We start from the raw sequence: 24,598 nt of genomic DNA, 5'->3' as shown, positions 1-24,598 counted from the left end.
GACCTCGGACAACCAAGCAGCTGGGTTCCACACCCAGATGGGCAAGGGCGCCAAGAGGTGGGTTTTCTGCACCCAGGCTCCCTCATTAAGTTGCCACTCCCCCACCCCCGTGGAAACAGGTCATTATGCTGAGTGACAAGGAAGTTGCTTGGTAACCTAAACCAACTGAAGAGCAAGAACTGTGGCTTGGCAAATGAATCAGAATAAATTGGTCCTGACCTGAGCCTATGCAGTTCTGGACATCACCAGAACTCCCGGAATTACTTGAGAAAGATGGTTAGGGAAGTGCCCAAAAGAATAAAGGGCTGGAGCTCTATACTGACCAGGATTTTCCTACATACACGTGTAGGCTAGAAGTTACACTTGCCCCAGGATTTCTACTACTTAATCCTACTGGCACTGTTTGAATTGTCAACCCAGCTGTAATCCCCACTGTCTACAGACAGGCCGAGAGGAGCTGTGCTTGAGAACCGATCCCAGCTGCCAGGGACTTGGGACAGGAACAAACTGACTTTGATGATCCACCTAAGTGTGATTTTATTTTTTTTACATTCAGCATCACCATTATTATAGGTTGCTGTGTTGACTGATAACTTTAAATACAATTCCGGTTGGCAGTGGGCTTTAATACTCAGGTGTCTATAATTAATTCTTGCAATCCATGTGAGAACTAAGGAGTAAAGCTTTAGTCTTCAACCTTGAAGTGCTTGAGTCACTGAGAAAAACTAACACACTTCAAACATGCAGTTTTAAATATTATCAAACCCAGAAACTGATTTGATAGGGAAATTGTATTTTGAAAAGCCAAGTAATTACAATATGCAGCCAGGTTTGGAAAATCTTTTTTTTTTTTTTTACCCCGTGTGTGTGTGTGTGTGTGTGGGGGGGGGGGGGTGGGTGTGTGGGTGTGTGCAGGGGTGTGGGCTTGAAGTTGACATTGGGTGTCTTCATCAATCTTTCTCCACTGATTTATTGAGGCAGGATGTCTCACTGATCCCTTAGATTGTCATTTTGGGCTGTTCTGTCAGGTATGCCTTGTCTCTGTGTCTTGAGGGCTGGGAATACCAGTGGCAGCTATAAATGCCTGGCTGTTTATGTGGGTGGCAGGGATCTAGCCCCCAGCCTCTGTGCTCTTGTGATCAACAATCTCTCTACTGAGCCTTCTCCCCAGACCAAAGTTTGTAAAATCTTAACTGAACAGTCTTAGGCAAATGATGGGTTCTAATTTTTTACTTGCCCTCTTTAAGAAGATTTCTCATCTTTGAAATGAAAGACTGTATTAATCATAAAACTCTCAGAAACAAGAGCAAACATCATTATATTTTGGCTGGAACCTTGGGCCATGCAGACCCTTGAAGAGAGCAGGTGTTGTTTTCATAATCGTGATGTCCTGTAGGTTGAAAGTAGAGGTGTCTGAGGTCCAGTTCAGCTTGTAACCAAATGGGTGAGGATGGAGGTGAATCACTGTACCCCTCTGTAGCTCTGTTCATCATCTACAACACAAGGGGCTTGCTTGGGTCCGTTTCCCAGATCCCTGCTGGCTCTCAAATTCTGTGATTAGCATCTCTCCTCCATTTCGGGATATTCTTATATGTCCAGTGATCAAGTTATCAAATATTTGTTGAACACATGCGATTTGTTCAGGATCTGAAATCATTTGAAAAACTGGATCTGGGAGGGGCAAGCAGAGGGCCAAGGAAGGGACAAATACTGATGATAATAAATAGACAGGCTCAATGGTGAAGAACGTTGGAATAGTTAATAATCTTTAGCATCGACTTGTTTGGTTAGAGCCACTTTGCGCGGTAAAAATGCAGGTCACAGCATGACAACTGACTGAGGGAGGGCCTCCCACGTGATCTTCTGGATGGAAACTGAGCTAAGAGGCCCTCGGGATGACAAATATTGCTTGGTGCTAAAAAGCACTGATGTGTCAGGGACTAATCTGCTGCTAAAATGCTGCTTCAGGGAAAAAAATTTTCTGGTCAGGTATAACCAGAAAGGAAGTCTCCGTGATTTAACTGATGTGACAGCTGGAGGCCCTGTAACTGTCCATAGAAAGTGGAAAAAGAAAAAGTTGTCTTTCTGTGGAAAAGATGGTATAAACTGGCATTGCTGGGAACTTCTGGCTTCTGAAGATTCCTGAGAGTGGTTGAGAAGACTGATCACATGCAGTGCTTATACATGGGTGTGTTACAGCGGCCAAAGACTCCTCAGCAAAGCTCTCCTTTCCACAGAGGCATGAGGTATGGGGAGGGGTATTCAACCGCCTTTGAGAATTAATGTAATTGCTACAGGTGACCCAGTGAGAGAGAAGTAAGAGGTAAGTGGCCTCAGTCACATTTCCTTAAATCAGAACAATTCTGTAATCAGTTGCTGTATGGATTGGGGGCTCTCTGTGATGGAACTGGATAACTTAATTGGCGGAACTCAGGAGCTACTTTGGTGGCTGTGATGGCTAATCTTGGTTTTCAACTTGGTTGGATCTGGAATCAACTAAATTACAAGCCACTGGACCTTTCCGTGAGGCATTTTCTTGATCACATTATTTGAAGAGGGAAGACTTATTCTAAATGTGGATGGTAACTTCTGGTGCCAGACCAGATGAAGGACACAGATGATGGAGACTGCTTTCTATTTGCCTTCACTCCTGCTGACAAGTCTGCCTGTCCTGTGGCTACAATGTTCCTTTGTTGAAAATAAAACCCACTTTCTTCGGGCTTCAGACTCAGACTGATGACCCACAGCTTTCCAGGAATCCTCAAGACCTTCAGTGCCAGAGACACTGCTGCTGAGACATCCGGCCTCCTGGTGTGAGCGGTTACCAGATTCTCAGCCTATTCAGTGTGAGTCAGCATTGTTGGACTGCTAGGACCATATTATGCAAGATGATGAATCCCCATCTCACACACACACACACACACACATACATGTATGTGTACATATGTATATATACGTGTATGTGTGTACATATGTATATAGATGTGTAGATGTACACACACACACACACACACACACACAGATACACAACACAATCAGTTCTGTTTCTTTAGAGACCCCTGAGTCTAGCATTAGCCACACTCATTTGGCTGAAAAAAGTTAGGCAAAGTTCTGGTGCTTGGTAGTTTGGCTTTGCTGTGGTAGTGACTGGTGTTTGCTGGATGCCGTGACCAGGATTCCTGGCACAAAGAATTCTGGGAGATGGAACATTTGCCACTCCACACTGTCATCCCCAGGTCATGATTCTTCTGTCACTATCTAGGGGCGTTGTGACATGAGGAACAAAGCAGGGACCCACACAGGAGATCTCCTTTAGTTCCTAGTGTTGCTGCCCTTCTCCACAACCCTGAGAGGAAGTGAGGGCTCTGACGTTCAAGGATCTCTTATGGGCCATTCAGCCAAAGAGATGCATTAGAGAATCCCCAAGAAGTGTGTTCTGCAGTCACCCCAAGAGATGATTCCAAGAATACTCTAGGCTATAGTCTAGACCTGGAAGCCACTGGAATCTTCTCTGGCACCGAGACAACTAGCATTCAGGGAGGCAAATCTGGGTATCTGAGGAGGAAGAAGAGGGTGTGAGTGAGCCTTGAGTATTGTTAAGATCCCAAGCCCTATGGCGCTGTGGAACATCTTGATGGAGAGGTCTAGGAAGTCCTAGACCTCTGTCCAGTGATAGACTCTTAAGAGCGCAGGCAGTGTGTCTCTAGCATCAAAACTAGCCCTAAAACATGGAGTTGCGCTGGTGGTTGGCAGGTCCTAGGTGGTTTTTTTTTTTGTTTTTTTTTTTTAATGTAGAAAGAATGAATCCTGGGGACAGCTCAATCTGTCCTCTTGATATAAATTGATTGATACCCTTTGACATCTAGGGAGCCATGGTTTTACTTTCTGGAACGAAGGGAAGTTGGTGTTTGGAGTCAGCCCTGCATGGACATTTCTGGATTGGTAGAGGAGGAGGAAGGAAAGTTGGCCTGGAGCCTTCCTTCTGCCTGGGATTCCTGTCTATTCCTTGATCCTTCACAAGGTGCTCCTGTAGCTCAAAGAGTGTTCTTCACTTTAAAAGAGTTAACTGAAACCTGAGGTGATTTTATTGCTTAAGTCATGCATTTTGAAGCAGGCTTATTGCTTATTTCAGAGCTTCCGTAAAGCCAGAAGTCTACAAAGAAGCCAGTGGAAACCATGTCAGGAGTAATGGAACCTTCTTCCTTTGCTTTTTCTTCCTTTTTTCTCTCTGACAGATGTCACAGATAGAGTTTCTCTCCTGGGATATGGACCCCAATAAAACCTATGGCCTGACATGCTGGCAGCCTCTCTGAGCCGCAGACGCATGCTTAGAATTCCACAGTCTGCTGTGAGGCCAGCGGAGAAAGCCCCAAGCAAGAAAGGCAGACACTGGGCACTTTTGAACTTATTCTGGGTATTAAAGGAGCTTTAAGTGGGAAAGGGTGTGTAGAGACAGGAGCCAGCGATTCCCAGCTGACTCAGGAGAGTTGCCTCAGGACGCAGTGCTCACAACCCACACAGCTTGGAGATGCGCCCCAGGCAGACAGTATCACCTACTGCCTGATGCATGGTGTTGTTCTGTGCAGAACAGTTCTCTTTAAAACAGTGGTGGATGAGAGTTTCTTCAGTCTTGTGATGGAAATGTGGGGCGTCTTCAACCGTAGAGCATTACCTTCATATTCTGAGGGGTAACCAGGGGCTGTTTGTGGGTGATCTTTTGTACTCCAGGTTATTTTCATGAGGAAGGAGAAATTTCACATTGTCTAGCAGTGGGACCTTTACCATGCTTGGTGCATAACACACAACTTATTAAATGAGAGAAAAAACAACGACATTGAATGACCTCTTAACTTCTTTCTGTGGCTGATATTAAAATGAATGTCTCTATCCCCAATACCATTGCTTACAGAGCCCTTAGAAAATTTTATTCTAATGTGCTCTTTCTCCCCCTTTCTACCTAGAAGTTAAAGTAACAAATTATGGACTTTGTTGTTGTTTATTTTTGAGACAGGGTTTTGCTATGTAGTCAAACTGGCCTTGCGCTTACCGCGTCACCAGGACTGATTTCAAACTCATTGACTGCGCCTTTCCCAGCCTCCTATGGACCGAGGTTGCGAGCACGTACCACTGGGCCTCGTGGGGACTGTGCTTTTTGTTTTGTCTCATTCCTGGCATTTATCAGATGCTCACTGAGCAGGGCAACTATATAATTTGTTACTCAAATCAGGACCCTGGGAGAGGACAGGGACACTGACTAGAGAGAACAGATCCCCTGTGGAGCCTCACACTGGGCCCTGATCAGTAAATGCTTGGGGAATAAATAAGAGACAGTGGGCTTGTGGAGCCCGCAGAGGCGTGCCACTTTAATGCTTTTCCTTATCTGGAGATTAAAAACTGCGCTCAGGGAATTCCACCCCCTGGGCTCAATTCTATTTGACTAGACATACACAATACATCTAGATTGTCTTTCTTTCATGTGGCATTAGTATCTGCATTCTCTGGCTGCTGCTCCTCTGCTAAGTTTTCCCTTTTTGCAGCCTAAATATCACCTCTCTTCATCATTCCGTTTGCCTTGGAAGTTTACTGGCTGCACGTGGTTCCGAGGTGGGGGGGGGGGGGGTCTGTGTAACAAGGCTGCCTTAGGTACTGTAAGTGCTGGCTTGAGAAACCACACTCTCTCTCCACACTTGTCTGCCTTGAGGGTCTCTGGAAAACGACTGTGACCTGGACATACACTTTATTATTGGTGCAGCCCTGACCCGGTGGCCTTGATTCTTGTCCACAGGCTTTTCTATACTTCCATGATCCAGCTCTGTGGCTCAGTTCTGGTGACCACACTTCTGATCCGAAATGGGCCTCGCTTCCCATGTAGAAATGTTCATCTTGTTTTTGTTAGTTGTTTCTTTTCTGCCCCCACGAGGAGGTCATAGTCTATGGAACACCTATGCGGGTGGATGGATGCAGATCCAGAACCCAGTTGCCTCCCTATAAGACTAGAGCTAAGGGTTGGAGAGATGGCTCAGCGGTTAAGAGAGGTCTTGAGTTCAAATCCCAGCAACCACATGGTGGCTTACAATCATCCTTAATGAGATCTGATGCCTTCTTCTGAGGTGTTCATAGTACACACCAGTACGGTGTACTTACATACAATAAATAAATAAATCTTTAAAAAAAAAGACTAGAGCTAAGCTCATTGTTAGAATGTCTGGAGAGGAGGTCTCCTAGCTGACTTGAATGCTTCCCATGATTGTGTGCATGTTGGACATCATTGGGACACAACTCCATGCCCTTGTCTACGACCGCACTGATTGTTGCACATCTTCTTATCCTTGTTGGTTTACTTTTGCTATCTTTTATTAATATCTTTAGTTAATCTCAAAGGATGCAGAGACTCTTTTTTCTCTTGTTTGTTTTTATGAGAAAGAGTGAAAGAAAGAGAGGGAGGGAGAAAGACAAAGACAGGAGGGAGCAAGTGGGAAGAGAGGGAGAGAGAAAGAGGGAGAAGAGGAGGGAGGGGGATGGGAGTGGGGGGAGGGGAGAGAACACTATTTTGCATTCCCTGTGGTACTTCCTACAGGTTTCCCTGGGCTGAAACCCCATCCACTCACCCATAGACAGATCTACCAGTCCTTTCAATAAATAACTGAGAAATAAAAATTTTAGCTTCTTGCTCTCCTAGTAGAAAAGATTCCATATAAATGTACAATATTATTATAAAACTGCTGGAATGCCCTGCAGAGGGAACAGACCTTTTTCAATTTAAGCCACATTATACCCTTGAGCTACATGTTCCATAAATTCTAGAATAAAAGTTAAAAGCCCTTTAAGGTTAATAATCACAACCATAAAGATTTTTATTTTATTTTTTTTTTTCCTTCGACTAGGATGCTGTGTCTCACCAGCTCATAATACCAGGTTAGAAGAACAAATCATGTATTTAGAAAAAAAATTAGGGAGTCACCTAAACAACATCATATTTTTAACCCCAAAACATAACTCTTTCTCCTGCCTTCCAGCTAGCTGCGGGAGCCTGGGCAAAACATGGCGACTCTCTAGGTCCCGTGTTCTCATTTGTAAAAGAATATTTAGCTGTGTTGCTTCTAAACACCCCACAGTTCTAGGGCTTTGCAACCTAACATGAACTCTAAGAAGCAGCTATGTGTTGCTTCTTATTGTGCAGGTAGTTGCAATGTTTGCTGTGGTTGTATGTGACTCGGGAGCTGTGGGGTGACGAGCATCTCTCCTGGACGCTGCAGATGGTAAGTTTCCATAGCCTTGGTAGTGGGACAAGTAGTTAATAAATTGCTGTGGTTATGAGCGCAGAGGGCTATGGTGGAGAGAGGGTACAGGTGTGACATTGGGTGGACTACTTAGCTACTCACAAAGCTTCCTGTGTTAAATGGGAGAAATAAAAGAATGTGAGGAGGTGCATACTCACCAATGCAGAAGGTGAGCATGATGTAAACTAAACGTGTGCCCTGGCTCTTGGAGCATAGATGTGATCATCAAATGCCGGTTGTTGTCACTGCTTTCTGATGCCTTGGGCTCAGCGGAGTTGGGCTCTAAGGTCCCACGCAGTTCTGACTGGTTCTCCCTCTACGGTTTTGTTTTAAAAAAAAAAAAATGGTCAGTGACCTCCAGAATATTTGGTTAACTGGAGCTTGGGAAATTAGGCCGAAGTTCACATGGGCGCTCAAAGCCTATGATGATTAAAAACTCCCATTCTAGGATTATGTAACATGAGCTGCTCTCATGGGCCTTTTGGTTAAGTACACTTCTTGGAAGCATTCATATTTTTTATGCTGATGCTTATCTGAGAGATGGGTGAACAGAAGTAACTTTACAAAGCTCCCACTGAGGTGCTGGAGCTACTAACCTCCCAGACACACTGTCCCAGGAGGATTCGTCCTTCAGAGGACCGGAAATGCTTGCATAGGATATAAGGCTGTCTCTGGTACTGGCAAAAAGGACTGTCTCAGTTCTGTCCTTGGCTGACAATACAGCCTGACACAAAGCCCTTCAGCCTGAGGATTGGACACTCGATCTGTTTCTGAGAAGTCACACTGGACCAGTGTGGATGGCCCATGTCTGGGTGCCCTGTAGTCTGACAGTACTGGAACATCAATGCAGGCTTTTGTAACTTTCTCAAAGCCATGGTGTGCTTCTGATGATGGCTCAGGCTAGCACCACAGGGCTGGGGCAGGAAGGTAAAAGGCAGACAGGTAATATGGCGGACAGCCACAGCTGGGCTAGGAAAGCCCCAGGAAAAGCCGCCACTGTTTTTCATAGCACGTCCTGAAACTGGCTCTGAAGTCACCACCTAGAAAGGGATTCTTGCATTCTAAAATTAGAAAGAAAAGTTATTTTGAAATCAATGGAAAATGGTAAATTGTTGAGAAAATTTAACACACCAATTCAAATGCCACCCATATTTACATAATCAGAAATCCAAATTCATTTTTCTATAAATTGCATATGATAGTATGATGGAGGCTAATAGACCTGGAGCTGCTTTTTCTAGGTGGAGTACCTTCTAAGATCCCCAGTGGATGCTTAAAACGTGGGGATGCTTAGACCCAAAGGTACTGCAAAACTTCCTATGCACATATACCCTTGTTCAGGCTTCATTCATGAATTAGGCACAGTAAGAAATTAATAATAACTCCAATAATAAGCAGAACAATTGGCAACACGGTTATACAATTGTGTCATCACTGGACTTAGTGGCTTTATTCAGTACAATAAATGTGGGCCTGAATGCAGTTACCAGACTTACCTTGACAGTGAAAGAATTGTTAAGCAAACCAAGTCACACGATGAGTCAAGTGCAGAGTTGAGCCGGCAGGCAGGCAGGCAGGGACGTGTTCTCTCAGATATCAAAGATGGCTGCTAACAGGTACGTGATGCATTCATACAGTGTGGATACACTGGACGAAGGGTTGGCCACACCCAAGATGAGCCAGAACTAGGTGTTTCTCATACTACAGAGAATGAAACTTAATTGAAAAATTTTGAGTTGTTGCTGTTTTCTTTTGTTTTACTGGAGTTTTTTTTGTGCAATATTTTTAAGCAGTGGTGGACTCTGGGTGACTGGCACCATGGAGAGCAAAAAAGTGAGCCTAGCGGTTAGCGCTATTTGTCTGGCTGGGAACATTGTATTTTAGAAACACGCTCCACTGCTTTCTGCTTTGTGTGACCCTTGTTGCCCTCCAGAAAAACACCACACAAAAGCCACTCAGAGAAGGAAGGGTTTATTCTGGCCTATAGTCTGAGGGTGCAGTTCGTCATGGTGGCTGGAGCTTGAGGCTGCTGGCCACTGTATCTACAGTCAGAAAGGAGAGAGAGAGACAATGTGGGGACTGCTCGCGTTCTTTTGCACGTAGCTTTGGACTCCAGCACACGGGACCACACTACCTGCATTTAAGGTGGGTCTCCCATCTTAGTTAACACCATGTAGAAAGACTGCTCAGAGGTTTGTCTCTCTCCCTGACAGACAGTGCCAGTTTCTTTACAGAAGAATGACCTAAGAGTTTTATTTTAAGCTTAGGGGTGTATTGAATCGTTGGCTTGATCTGGACCTTTACTGTAGTCTTTGGATTTACTCCAGGATTTTTAGAATAGTACAATCAAGTAAAAAACAAACAAATAAACTAACAAACAACAAACAAAAAACCCTGAAGAGTGTTGATTAATAATTGAAGATTTATATAAGATTTTAAAATTTGACTATTCATCTTGAGATTATTCAGAATATGCCTAAAAAAGAATTTGAGAACAAAAACGCATAAAAGCCAAATTAATCACATTTGAACTCTCAGCTCCTACCAGTGATTTTTTTCATTTATTTCTCTCAGAGCGATTGAATGTCATAGTCCTGGACTGACCTGTTGTAAAACATTGCTGTTCCATATGTGCCTTGCAAGGTGCTTGGTGGCACATGGGGTACCTACTCTTATTTTCACCCACTGTAGTGTGTATTGTGGTGTGTGTGTGTGTGTGTTGCATGCATGTGTGTGTATATGGGTATGTGTGTATGTGTGTATGTCTGTGTATGGGTATGTGTGTGTGCATGGGTGTGTGTGTATGGGTGTGTGGGTATATGTGAGTGTGTACGTGTGTGGGTGTGTGCATGTGTGTATATGTGTATATATGGATGTCTGTATATGGGTGTGTGTGTATGAGTGTGTGTATATATGAATGTGTGTGTATGGTTTATATGTATGGTGCGTGTGTATGTATGTATATATGGGTATGTGTGATGTGTGTATATGGGTGTGTGTATATGGGTATGTGTATATATGAATGTGTGTGTATGGTTTATGTGTATGGTGTGTGTGTATATGGGTGTGTGTATATGGGTGTGTGTATATGGGTGTGTGTATATGGGTATGTGTATATATGAATGTGTGTGTATGGTTTATGTGTATGGTGTGTATGTGTGTGTATATGGGTGTGTGTGTGTATATATGACTATGTGTATATGGTGTATGAGTATGTATATGGTCTATGTGTGTATGTGTATGTATGAGTATGTGTGTGTATATGGGTGTGTGTATATATGAGTGTGTGTATATGGTGTATGTGTATGTGTGTATGTATATGTGTGTGAGTATATGGGTATATGTATATATGAGTGTGTGTGTATATGGGTGTGTGTATATGGGTATGTGTATATATGAGTGTGTGTGTATATGGTGTGTGTGTGTATGTGTGTGTATATGGGTGTGTATATATGGGTGTATATATATGAGTGTGTGTATATATGGTGTGTGTGTGTATGTGTGTATGTGTATGGGTGTGCGTATATGGGTATGTGTATATATGAGTGTGTGTGTTTGTGGTGTGTGTGTGTATGTGTGTATATATGGGTGTGTGTATATATGAGTGTGTACGTATATGGTGTGTGTATGTGTGTGTATATGGATGTGTATATATGGGTATGTGTATATATGAGTGTGTGTGTTTATGGTGTGTGTGTGTGTGTATATGGGTATGTGTATATATGAGTGTGTGCATATATGGTGTGTGTATGTGTGTGTGTATATGGGTGTGTATATATGGGTATGTGTATATATGAGTGTGTGTGTTTATGGTGTGTGTGTGTATGTGTGTGTGGTTATGACTGTCTCTATTCAGGTTCTCAGGCCGCTCTCCTTGCTCTGGAGCTGGCCTCTCTATCTGGTGTGATACTAAATCTGTCATGTTCAGCAACTAACTCAATTTTGAAAAAGAAAAGTTTTTTTATACAGTTTTTGCAGTGCCATTTATTAAACATGTCTGTGTTTAATTTACAAGTAGAAATTGTATATATTGCTCATACATTGATACATACATAGCTAATTGGCACACTCTTTCACATGATTTCAGGGGTGTGTGTGGAAACACTGAAACCCTTAATAGTTTCAAATAGCCTGTCATAGCGCACCGTGTATGTGCAAGCACTGCATTGCGCAGTGTCCTCTTGAATGTGTTTCTCTTACGTGAAACTGTGAACCATTTGACCAATGTCTCCTCCATATCTCTTCCCCAAGCCCTAGGTAACTCTCATTCTACTCATCGCTTTCATGTGTGGTTCAGCCGTGGAGTCTGCAGTGTGTCACTTGCCTGACACTGACTTTCTGACGCACACTGACCTCTGGCACCCTAGCTCCCATGCCCCAATTTGTCAGCATCATGTGCCCTCGATCAGCACGCTCTGATCCTGGTTTGCTTACCGTGCCTTACCCATGTGCACCTTACTGTGACTCTTGTGTGAGGCCCATACAGGTCCCACCTCTCTCCTCCCAGGATATTGCTCTAGAATCACAGCTGGCCCTTAGCGTACAAGGTACACCATGAAAAAAGACTGAGCTGGACTTGGAGTATAAGTCTGTATAGACTTTCTATTGGTGAGTTAAACCTATCACCATAAGCCATTTGATCTCTGCAAGTCTTTTTCTTTATCTGCAAAATGGGAATAACAATGATACTTCCTTGGTCCGCCTTTGAAGCGATACCCACTGTCATGATGTCAGGCATGTACGCTCTGTGGTTTGATTTCTCCTTTGACAACATGTCTGTTCAAATATTTTTCTCATTAAAAGTGTTTGGATTGGGATATGGGGGACAGGGGATGCTAAGGGAGGGAGAACACAAGTCTTTCTCTCTCTCTCTGACCAATTATCGCCAACTTTTCCTGGGGCATGGGGCCTGGGGATGGAAGTTCCAGCTTCTCACTGTGCCATGGTCTTTGGGAGACCAACTCCTGTGTAGCAGCTCTTCCCCCCAGGAAGAGAACAAAAAGAAGAAGAAGAAGAAAAAGAAGAAGAAGAAGGAGGAGGAGGAGGAGGAGGAGGAGGAGGAGGAGGAGGAGGAGGAGGAGGAGGAGGAGAAGGAGAAGGAGAAGAAGAAGAAGAAGAAGAAGAAGAAGAAGAAGAAGAAGAAGAAGAAGAAGAAGAAGAAGAAGAAGAAGAAGAAGAAGAAGAAGAAGAAGAAAAGGAAGAGGAAGAAGAAGAAGCCCTCTTATCAAAGTGTGGAAGGATCAGACATTCTGTGCCATGAACCAGGGTTAATAATGAGGAGAACAAAAACGGTCATTCCTATTGCTTAAGAATTTGAGGATTTCTGTGCTAGGAAGTAGGTATTTATATCCCATTACAAAAAATTTTCATTTTTAGTTTTTTGCAGTGCTGGGAATCGAACCCTAGTCCTTTGCATGTTAAGTAGGAACTTACCATTGAACTATAGCCTGAGGATATTCTTAATATAAAAGGAATGTGAAATAAAGGTCAATGGTTATTATTGTCCATTAAGGAAGTGGCCTGCAATGAACTGTCACCATGAACCTCTAAGATGGCTAAAGAGACTTACTGTACTTGTACCAAGTGTTGAAAAAAATATACAGAAAGTGATGTCCTCAGATATTCTTTATGAAAATTTAAAATGGAACAACTATTTTTGGAAATAGGTAGTTGCACAAAAAGTTAAGTTTACACATGTCCTATCATACAGCCGTTTTCAGTTCTAAATGTCTATGCAACCATCAAACCTGAGCGTGAGCATATATCCTCACAAAGACTGGCACGTGACTGTTCACCTACTGCTATATGCACAATAACTCCACACTGGAAAGAACTCATCTCCTATCCACAGGAGAACAGATATCCATAACAGGTGAGTAATATACAGCCACATGGGTGACTTTCAAAGTAACTGTGGTATGTGAAGGGAGACAAACACTTTCTAGTTATATTTATATACAGTTCTAGACAATGTCGATTCTTAGTAATAGAAAGCTTATTGATGATAGAGATGTGGGTGACATGGCGTGATTTCAGAGGAGCAGAGAGTGCTTAGGAATTGTGGATATCTCCCCTCATCACCTCTCATTGTGATGCTTTAATGGAAATATAAATATCAAAATTATAAGCATATAATTATATAAGTATAACACTTATATACTTAAATATATAATTATATAAGTATAATACTTACGTATGTATAGTCTTGGTATGTAATTTATGATTCACTGGCATTATTAAATGAGGGAAATATTAGAATAAATAACCATCAATGTCAGGAAAATAATCACTAAGCAGAAGAAAACCAAATTGTGTTGAAAGGCCCCCAATGACGTAATGCTCAAGAAACTGCAGCAGAGCTGCACCCTGCTCTTCAATGCATGTCGTCACCATTATCTCTGTAGCCCCGAGACAAGGGAAATTTCCAGTAAGAGAACTAGGCAGCTTCTAGGGGCTTCAGATGTTAAGTTTTCCTACGCCACCCAATGGAAAAGTAAAGACGATGGCATACCTCACTGGCTAGAGGTCCTTCCTAATCCAGAACCCCAGAGACTTTTGTTTAGGGCTTGGCCATCTCCCAGCCCCTCACTGTAGTCCTCACTCCAAAGTAATGAGGGAGGGTGTCAGGGCTGGCTTACTGTCTAGACAGTATTTCCTATATGGTTGCCCACAGGGATTTCCTGGGTGGTTCTTGGAATAGGAAAATGGTGGAATCTAGTACCTGGCCATTCTCACCCACTTAATCTGGGACAGAGGCTCTCTGTGGTGAGGGTCCTGAGGCAAACACCGCACCACACTCCGGTGGCATGTTGTCTCTTGCCTGCTTCTCATCTCAAACATGCAGTTCAACTAGTGTTGGCAAAGAGCCAAGCATGATAATACTGACATTCAGATGGAGGTTGGCCTTTTCCCAATGGATTCCATGGGAACCTTCCAAGTCTTATAGACAGCATAAAAAGTATGTAAGGCAGGATAACTTTACTTATAACATTTTTTTTTTTGCTGATAATTGTATAAATACAAAGTATGGTCATTTAAGACCATGATTTCAAATAATAATATGGAAACTATCAAGAAAAAAATTACCTGAAATTTAGCCTCCCCCGTGGTCAATATCTGCAGTCCCTGTGACTCAGCAGCTTGCCTCACAAGTGTTCAACAAAAGACACTTAAGATAATATTCATAGTGGCAGCTATTACTTGACTAGGGCTAGTATAAACGTCAGTCAGCAATCAAATGCACACATGCACTATAGTGTATTACAAGCAGCATACCGTGGATCAGCGAGAGTTAACTCCCCTCAGGGACAAGCAAGTCCACAGGTGACTCACATAAACATAAAGCCGAATGAGGAAAGGCAGGTTCCAAGAGTCTAATACAGAACCAAGAACCATTGTTTTAGAAGACAGTGGTTCTTCCTGGAGCAGAAGGCAGAGAGGCGCTCTGGGGACTTATTCTTTATTTTTAACTGAAAATTTAAGAAAAATATGCATTGACAGTTTCAAGCATATGGACAGTGTGTTGTGGTCATATCTGCCCCCAGATCCATCCCCCACTTCCCCAAGCCTCCCTAATATGCACCGTTTGCCTTCATGTCCTCTTGATTTTATAAACCATTAAGTCCAGTTAGTGTAGTACATGGGCACCAGGAACCTGTCTGCAGGCAGCCTCAAAGAAGAATAACTCCCTCTCTCATGGACATCCATCAGTGGCTCCTCGCTATGGAAGCCCCTCCTCAGTCCATGCTAGGATGCTCACTGGCTTGGTCTTGCGTGTGTCTCTTACAGGTAACCACAGCAGCTCTGAGTTCACATGTACAATGGCTGTGTCATGTTGAGATAACAGCATTTTGTGGCCCTGTTGCCTATTTGCTGGCCCTTACAGTCTTTGGTCCCCCTTTTTGTTATGTTCCCTGAACCTTGTAGTGGTTGATGTCAATTTCTAGAATGCAGAAAGACAAGGGAGAAGACTGCTGTATGGGAGAATCTCAGAGATCTTTGGGGGTTCTTGTCAGGATTGTGTACTTGAGTGCTGACCAATATGTACTGATGAGGAAACTACCCAAGGCTGGGAAGAACCAAAGGATGAAAGAGGATAACGGCTGCAGTACACACAGTACCTGTTCCTACTCACTGGGCCTGAGAAACCCAGGATACTCACGACACTCAGTTGGATACTTGAAAAAAGCTGTCATTGCTAATAGAATAATAATATGTAGAGAATATGCACTTCTCTGGTCCTAACAAATATTGGAAACAAGATCCCCAGAGATAAATATTTATTTTTATAAGTTACATAATTGTGCCAGAATAGTATAAAAAATATTTACAGAATACAAAGAACAATGCTGAAATTCTTGATGTGTGGCACCATCATTATAGAACAAAGCCAAACAAACCTGTTGGTCAGGTCACCTGGACAGTTTCCTGGATATTGGTAGGTGATATGTTCCTGCATCTCTCATAGACCAGAGAAGGAGAGGGAGAGGGAAAGGAAAAGGGAGAGGGAGCGAGTGAGAGAGAGGAGAGAGAGCTATTTTATCCTAGGAGGTACATGCAGGAGGATCTCCCCAGCCAGCCTGGTCTACATAGTGAGTTCCAGGACATTCAGGACTATACAGAGAGACCATGCCTGAAAAAATAAAGGCAATGGGGTGGGAGATAGCACACACATTTTCTCCCTAAGTGTTTTCAATTTTCAGTTGGTTTAATCCATAGAAAAAGAAGGCCTTTAGAAATAGGAGTTGACTATATCTCAGGAAATAGCTCTTTTAAATGTTGGTAAATTAATTATATTTTCAGAAATTGAGGAGTTAAGACAACTTATGATGCACATACTCAGAAGAAAATGTAAAAGGACTCGTCATGCAGAGGAGAGTGATGATGGAGTCCTTTGTGCAGAAGGAGATAGTGGAAGTCTGTGCAGAGGGGAATGATGGGAGCCCTTCATGCAGAGAGGAATGATGGGAGTCTGTGCAGAGGGGAATGATGGGAGCCCTTCATGCAGAGAGGAATGATGGGAGTCTGTGCAGAGGGGAATGATGTCACATAGAAATCTAATTTAATCCAAAGGAGTAAAGAACTCCAAATATTTGTAAAGACAACTGTGTAAGATTTTTAATCTTCATTAAAATCTCTATAAAAGATAATTTGTCGTTTAAATAATAAAATAGTAATAATAAGAAATATGGAATTTATTGAGGATATAAGATTAAAATATGACAACGAATTGAAATAAAAGTGAGCAAGGAAAATAACAAATGTAAGAATGAAAATCAAGAAAGTAAAAGTCAAAAACAATAGAGAAAACAATGAAACTGAAGGGTCTCTTTGAAACAGTCAACTAGACTTATGAATTTATAGTCAGACTTATCTAGAAAACAAATGAAAGGCACAAATTACCAATCTCAAGAATGAGGAGGGTTGTATCAGTAGAGACAGTAAAAGGACACTAATATTATGAACAACTTGATAAATTTGACAGCTTAATTAAAACAGAACCCAAAGAGGTAGATAACCTATATAGTTACCCGCATATCTATTAAAATAATGAACTTGTAACTTACAAGTCTTGTGTGGACAGTTCTAGATTTAAATGGCTTCAATGGTTTTTCTCTTGTCTAAGAGCAAGAATTGACAAATGGGACCTCATAAAATTACAAAGTTTCTGTAAGGCAAAGGACACCATCAAGAGGACAAATCGGCAACCAACAAACTGGGAAAAGATCTTCACCAATCCTACATCAGATAGAGGGCTAATATCCAATATATATAAAGAACTCAAGAAGTTAGACTCCAGAAAACCAAACAACCCTATTAAAAAATGGGGTACAGAGTTAAACAAAGAATTCTCACCTGAAGAACGTCGGATGGCGGAGAAACATCTTAAAAAATGCTCAACTTCATTAGTCATTAGGGAAATGCAAATCAAAACAACCCTAAGATTTCATCTTACACCAGTCAGAATGGCTAAGATTAAAAATTCAGGAGACAGCAGGTGTTGGAGAGGGTGTGGAGAAAGAGGAACACTCCTCCACTGCTGGTGGGGTTGCAAATTGGTACAACCACTCTGGAAATCAGTCTGGCGGTTCCTCCGAAAACTGGGTACCTTACTTCCAGAAGATCCTGCTATACCACTCCTGGGCATATACCCAGAAGACTCCCCACCATGTAATAAGGATACATGTTCTACTATGTTCATAGCAGCCCTATTTGTAATTGCCAGATGCTGGAAAGAACCCAGGTATCCCTCAACAGAAGAGTGGATGCAAAAAATGTGGTATATCTACACAATGGAGTACTATTCAGCCATTAGAAACAATGAATTTATGAAATTCTTAGGCAAATGGATGGAGCTAGAGAATATCATACTAAGTGAGATAACCCAGACTCAAAAGGTGAATCATGGTAGGCACTCACTAATAAGTGGATATTAACCTAGAAAACTGGAATACCCAAAACATAATCCACACATCAAATGAGGTACAAGAAGAAAGGAGGAGTGGCCCCTGGTTCTGGAAAGACTCAGTGAAACAGTATTCAGCAAAACCAGAACGGGGAAGTGGGAAGGGGTGGGTGGGAGGACAGGGGAAGAGAAGGGGGTTTGCGGAACTTTCGGGGAGTGGGGGGGCTAGAAAAGGGGAAATCATTTGAAATATAAATAAATTATATCGAATAATAAAAAAAAAAGATAGAGCGCAAAAAAAAATATTTAAAAAAAAAACCAAATACCAATTTTGTACAAATTCTTTTAGAATGCTACAGTGAAAGTATACCAACAGAGTTAACAAGACTAGCATTGTCTAGAGACTAAACAAAAGACAATATTTCAAGAAAAATGAAGCTATAAACCAATATCACTCACAAATACAGGTGCAAAAATATTGGAATCAAATTTTAGAAATCTGGGGCTGGAGAGATGGCTCAGCTGTTAAGAGCACTTCCAGAGGTTCTGATTTCAATCCCCAGCAACCACATGATGGCTTACAACCATCTGTAATGGGATCCAATGACCTCTTCTGGTCTTTCTGAAGACAGCGAGAGTGTACTCATATACATTAAATAAATAAATAAATCTTTAAAATATTTTTTTTTAGAACTCTAACCCCAAAATGTCTAAAGTTTATCACTATCATAGCTTAGCAGTCTTCATACCAAATATGCTGGTTTACCATCCAATAATCAATCGATGCTATTAAGCATATTAATTATTCAAAAAGAAAAAACCATATTCTCCCCACAAATATAGAAAAAGCTTAATTTAATATCCTATTTAGAAAAAAACCAACTCTTCAATTAGTATTAGAATGAACCTATTGTTAACATGCCAAGTTAATTTAAAATGAATTACAGATTGTAGTGGTTTGAATAGGAATGGCTCTCATAGACTCATGTGTTTGAATACTTAGCAATAAGAAGTAGAACTATTAGCAGGTGTGGTTTTGTTGGAGTAGGTGTGGCCTTGCTAGAGGAAGTATGTCACCATGGAGGTGGACTTTAAAGTCTCCTATACTTAAGTTATGCCAAGTGTGGTACACAATCTCAGGTCCTTCTCTAGCACTGTGTCTGCCTGCATGCTGCCAGGCTTCCTACCATGATAATGATGGATTAAACCTATGAAACTGTAAGCCAGCTTCAAAGAAATGTTTGACTTTATAAGAGTTGCCTTGCCTCATAACAATAAAACCCTAACTAAGAGAGCAGGTATCTGTAAGTCACAGAGGGAGGCTTGAGGACATACTGACTCTGCATACAGCTTGATCTCCAGATTCCACAGCTGTGAGATGAGATCCTTTAAGGCACTCTGCCCATGGCAAGTGAGGAGGATTAAACCGGAAATGGACCTATGCGTGGAGGATAAGAAATAGCGTAAAGTTTCTGTGCTGAAGAACAGAAACTCCTGCAGTGGACAGACATTGAAAGCAGGGCTTTGAGATGCATGTAATAAATATATCTTGATGCTAATTGCTGAGTTTTTGACTCATTTCATTGAAGAACATCCCGAGACTAAGTTAAATAAATGATGTTGCTATTCCTGTCTCTCCATCCATTCATTCCTCATCCATCTGTCCATCCATCCATTCTTTTTCTACTTGGCCAATATTTATTGAACATCTTCATTGATTAGGGTTAGGATTGATTATACTAATTAGTGGGAGTTTAAGCTTCAAATCTTGAGGATACAGAGAAAAGAAACATTGCAATAGCAGGAGAGGTATGGAAACACACCCAGATCTGATAGTAAGCAAAGGGCTCCCCACTTCCTAGAAGTGATGTCTACATAAAGATCTAAAGATGAATAGAAGGAGAAGGAGAACGATTCAGTTCACTAGAGGAGGGGATAATGGCGGTGCAGTTGCTCAGCAGAAGAGTCAGGTCAGAAAGGCTGTGCTACTTGGAGACATGAAGCAGAAGGCAGTCTGGGTGAGTCTGAGGGAGCTGTGTCCTGGATGTGAGGGTGAGCTAATGGAAGACAGTATATGATGGGCTGTTACCGGTTGGGAGGTGAAGATTTGGCAATCACTGGCATAGCACGTTTACTCAGTGGGCAGATCTGCAGATATCCTCAAAGCTGGTTAAGGAAAGCCGGCAGTGAGCTAGAAGATATAACAATGAGGTTGCCAAAGGAACATCAAGATCCAAGAGCAAGGACATCACTGCCAGTGGAAACGGGTCTGAAAAACAAGAGCATAGTGGAAAAACAGTGTCTACTCAGCAACTTTGGCAAGGTCATCAACCTCAGTGAAATCAGAGGTTTCCTGGTGGTCCAAGTGTAGGAAAGGTGTGAAGGAGTGATGTCAACCACTTCCCAATGTGCTTTGGCAGTGACAGCAAGACAGACATTGACCTGGAACTGAAGATGGTTTGTATGGGAGCCCATTTTAAGATGGAAGCAAAGACAGCCTATTTGAATCTGGTAAAGTGGGAGTCCAAAGCATTCCATTATGGGTGGGTTGGTTGGGGTTCTGAGGAGAGTGATGGAAAGTGTGGCCCACTCAGATGTGAATGGGGCAGTGGTTGACCTCTAGACTAGACTGTGAGAGTAGGATCCTGCCTCTTCCACTTTGTGGCTGTGACCTTCAGCAAGTACTGAACCTCTCTAAGCTTGGTGTCTTTCTCTGCAAGACATTTTCCCCCACATGACATACCCCTGTTCACCTCTGTTTTCTAGACTGTGTTTACCATGTGTAGAGCCTACAGCATAGACCAGCAGCAGGGCACATCTACAGGAAACCCAGTTCATCTGGGGTGTGACTCAGGAAACCACAGCTCTGTGTCTCCGGGAAAGCCCAGCCTCCCTTTCTCTGAAGGGAGAGCTGTGGTTTGGGGACAGTCAGCTGAGCTGCTGGAGTATGGCACTCCACGTCTGAGATTCTTCAGTTGTGAGCATCAGTGTCTGCTGTGCTGTGAAGCATGTGGAGGGAGGAATGGCGATTCCTCCCTTTCCTAAGCAGATACTGACCGCATCGTAACTGAAATGGGAAACTAGCTGAAAACATCACTTAAAACTAATCACTAGCTGAACCTCGGCCACTTACAAAATGGCAACTTTGTCAACTGCAGGTGGCTTACTCTTCAAACTTTGTTCCACCATGGTGAATGGCAGGCTGTAACTGGCCACAGTGAGGGCAGACAGGTAATAATAAACCCATTGAATGGATAAGAGAGTTAAACCTCTGTAGAAAACATTTTCTCAGTAGATTTTTATAAAATGCAACTTCATAGACTAATGTATCTTTCAGTATACTTTTAAGCCAATCGCTATGCATAAGAAATGTATATTTTGGATGGAAAAGCTCAATACAATATTTAAACAAAAAGACTCAGAAATAATCTTGAATTATATTTACATACAGTAATAGGATGTCTGAGTCAGGCAGGATTCTGAAAAGAAAGTTTCACTTGCACATCGGCTGTGTACCCTGCTTGCTGTTAGGGAGACTTTGTGGGAGATTAGGAAGCCATGGTGGAGGCGTTTTACACCCCAACATCACAGATGTTATTTATATACAGATATATTTATATACAGAGATGCAGGCCGCTCACTGTATTGTTCCTTTTAAGGACGCAGATTAGAAGGCGCGGGTGAATGTGAACTATATTCTAACTTTCCCCAGGACACAGAGGAATCAGGCTCTCGCTTATGAAGATGTTCATGCAGATGGATTACTTCAACATCTGTCTCTGATGGAAAGAGTTCCAGAAGGTGAGGAGGACTATAGAACTCCAGGCTGTCTTTGAGTGCCACTCCCACAGAGCCTGAAGAGACTCTGGTCTCAGCCTCTTTATCCCCAAGGATGACACGTTCCTTTTGTAGGGAAGATGGTATAGAAAATGCTGCTCCAGTCAAAGACACTTAGGAGGGTCCTAGAGCTAGCTCCATCTAGACGATCATTGCTTCTTGCAAAATAACTTGCACAACAAGTGGAAAATGATCCCCCATTAAGATTAGGTTAGTAGTCAAGGTTTTTTTTTTTTTTTTGACAGATGAGGTGGCCCAAGACTATGTTTTTGTTTTGTTTTGTTTTGTTTTGTTTTTTTCTTCCTTGAATGGCTGAATGGTAGCTATGGAATTGTAGGAAGTGTCCCACAGAGGATTTCCTCAGTCATTGTTTTTTTCTCAGGTTTTTTTTTTTTTTTTTTTTTTTTTTTTTTTTTAAATGTGTTTGGTACTGAACAGGAATCCTTCTCTTTGATTTCGGCAATGCAGAGTTTAAAAGGCCAGGGCAGGATGGAGGTCACAGCCTTGCTTTCTTCCGTGCCCAGGGCCCCATGCTTCGAAGCCTGTCTCTTTAAATATTGGGAAGGAGCAGAGTTCTGCCTTCCTTCCCTGTCTTTCATTCTCAGACCTCTGAGCGGACAGTGCTTTCCTAGGATCTGTACAAAGGACGTTTCATGGAGCTACTGCCACTTAAGCTTTATATTTGCAGGGTGCTCTGACTCACATAGCTGTCTCAGCCCTGGCAACAGCTCACGAGGCCTTGTGGGCCCAGGGTCTGTCTGGTTGTAGGAGGTGATCTCAGAGGTCTCCAGGAGACAGAACCCACAGGAGGTACCAATCTATGAAAATCTTTGCTCTTTGAGGAGGTGATTCACAGGATTATGGAGGCCTGCATGTCCAAACCACACAGGCTGTGTTGGCAGGAAGAAGGCCCAGGCAGAGCAGACCTTGTCGGGCAAGGTAGAGGGCCCAGTGCTGGAGAATTCCCTCTATTCAACAATCTTGTCTGCCAGCACAAGAAGGACCATTTCTTTTACTCAGACTAAACCAATTTCTACAGAAGTGTCATCCCAAATGTAGCAGAGTCTTGTCTGACAAAGTAACTGAGTAGCAATGGCCTAGCAAACTTGGCCTAAAATTAGCCAGCTCTGTGGGGTGCAAGATCCAGGATGTCATATATACTTGTTAGTGTTCAGAGAATAGTCACACAGGCACACACACACACACACACACACACACACACACACGCACACATGCACACATATGCACACACATGCACAGATATAGATACAAAGACACACATAGACATGGGTGCACACACATATGCAGTGGCACAGATACAAATACACACATATGTACACAAACAGAAATACAAAAAACACTCATACAGACACAGGTACACATACAGATATAGGCATACACACATACAGGCTGACACATACATACAGATATAGACACACATGCACACTGACAGATACACAAACAGAAAAACAGACATGTAAACATGTACACACAGACATGCAAACACAGATAGACAGACGTTCACAGAAAGACAGACAGACATAGAAAACCACACACACACACACACACACACACACACACGCAAGCACACACATGCTCGCACTTATGGAATCCTGTCCATAGAAGGAAAGGAAATGCAAGCTTTGGATAAAGACATTTTTTCTTTTCTTTTTGCCCTGGGAAATCAGCAGGGAAAGGACATGGCACCTGGACTTCTATGACTCCTTTGGAGAGACCCTACTGCAAACCTGTAAATGCTGATGTTAGCCAGCTGCTGACTTCCTGCATCCCTGCATTTGCATACGGATGGGACGGGGCAACTATATAACCTATATAGATGAAGTCTACAAAATAACGTGTATAGATGAAGTCTACACATACACACGGGGGAGGCAGTACAACAAGATGTCAAGGTGGAACCCTAGTTTGCTGTGTTGTTACTTTATCTGGAAAACAAGAAATAAACAAGAAGATCTATACTTAATAGGCTGTAAGCATTAAATGTGGTGGTATTTTTAAGAGGCTTACAACATTGCCTGCTGCCTAAGCCCTGACAGTGTAAAGCATATAGTGATTATTAACATTGTCATCAGTACAGTGATTATCAGCTGTGCACTTGCACACATCATGTATGTTTATTCATCTACAAAAGGCAACCTGTATTTACAGCAAATAAATTAAAAGCAGGAATCCTATATCAAAACCTTATGAAGGTATCGTGCACGGTCCATCCCAGATACCGCCTTTAAGAACATTTATTATCTATGGTACTTCATTACTGGAAGGTCATTGGAGAGAATCCAGGCTATGTCTGGCTTATATTAAATTAAAGCATTTTAATGTGTTACAGAAGATGCTAACCTGACACTGCAGTCAGTTGAGCATAATGGGTTTCTGAAGATCAGCTTCAGCAGGACGCCTTCCTTCTGCTGGGGAGGGGAGCGAGACAGGAGGTCTCTCCTTTCCAGTGTTCCCACAGGGTGCAGGCTTGTCTGCTGGCCACTTGAGGCTCAGGTGGGAGTCAGCCTGCTGGAATGAGAGCCTTCGCACAGCAATGCCAGCCGGTGGGCTGGTGCTTGATGGGCTGCCTCCTCTTGATAAATGCCTGCACAGATGCTGTAGCTTCATGCTCAATTAATCTCGGCTGAATTGATCAACCAGTCATAAAGAAAGCCATTAGCAATAAAGCAAGGCTTCCCCAAGAGTTTTCATGGAAAGAGGAGAGGAAGGAAATTGGTGTTTTAAAGAAACTAAGATGATGAACTGTATTTGAAAAGAACAAAGTTAGGCATCTATCTGCCGGGCTGACTCAACGCTAAGCTGGAGACATAACAAAGCCATTTCGTTCCCACTCTTCTCATTTATCTTAGGAATCATTAAAAAAAAAAACTGTTTTTTTTTTGTTTTGTTTTTTGTTTTAAAGAAGCAAGTTCTTATAAAGCTTAGTCTATGCTAGAGCTGGCGTTAAGAAACTTCTTGTGTTTGTATCTATCTGATGGCACAGTAGGATGGTAAGATCAGTTTTCGGTGATTTCAGCGTTTATTCATTTATTATCACTGGTGTGTGAGAGTACAT

The 24,598-nt window shown here is 42.4% G+C and overlaps 1 long non-coding RNA gene across 1 annotated transcript; it reads left to right on the top strand.

The window, feature by feature from the left end:
- The first annotated feature begins 20,510 nt into the window (after positions 1-20,510).
- LOC127683359 (uncharacterized) lies at positions 20,511-23,485 on the top strand. The gene is made up of 3 exons (XR_007977528.1): positions 20,511-20,916; positions 21,398-21,486; positions 23,211-23,485. It is a non-coding gene; the product is annotated as an uncharacterized LOC127683359 (long non-coding RNA).
- The last annotated feature ends 1,113 nt before the right edge of the window (positions 23,486-24,598 follow it).

The sequence above is a fragment of the Apodemus sylvaticus genome, chromosome 4 (assembly GCF_947179515.1).
Source record: "Apodemus sylvaticus chromosome 4, mApoSyl1.1, whole genome shotgun sequence".
In the NCBI taxonomy this organism is placed as follows: Eukaryota; Metazoa; Chordata; class Mammalia; order Rodentia; family Muridae; genus Apodemus; species Apodemus sylvaticus.
This window is presented reverse-complemented; position numbering and strand designations above follow the sequence as displayed.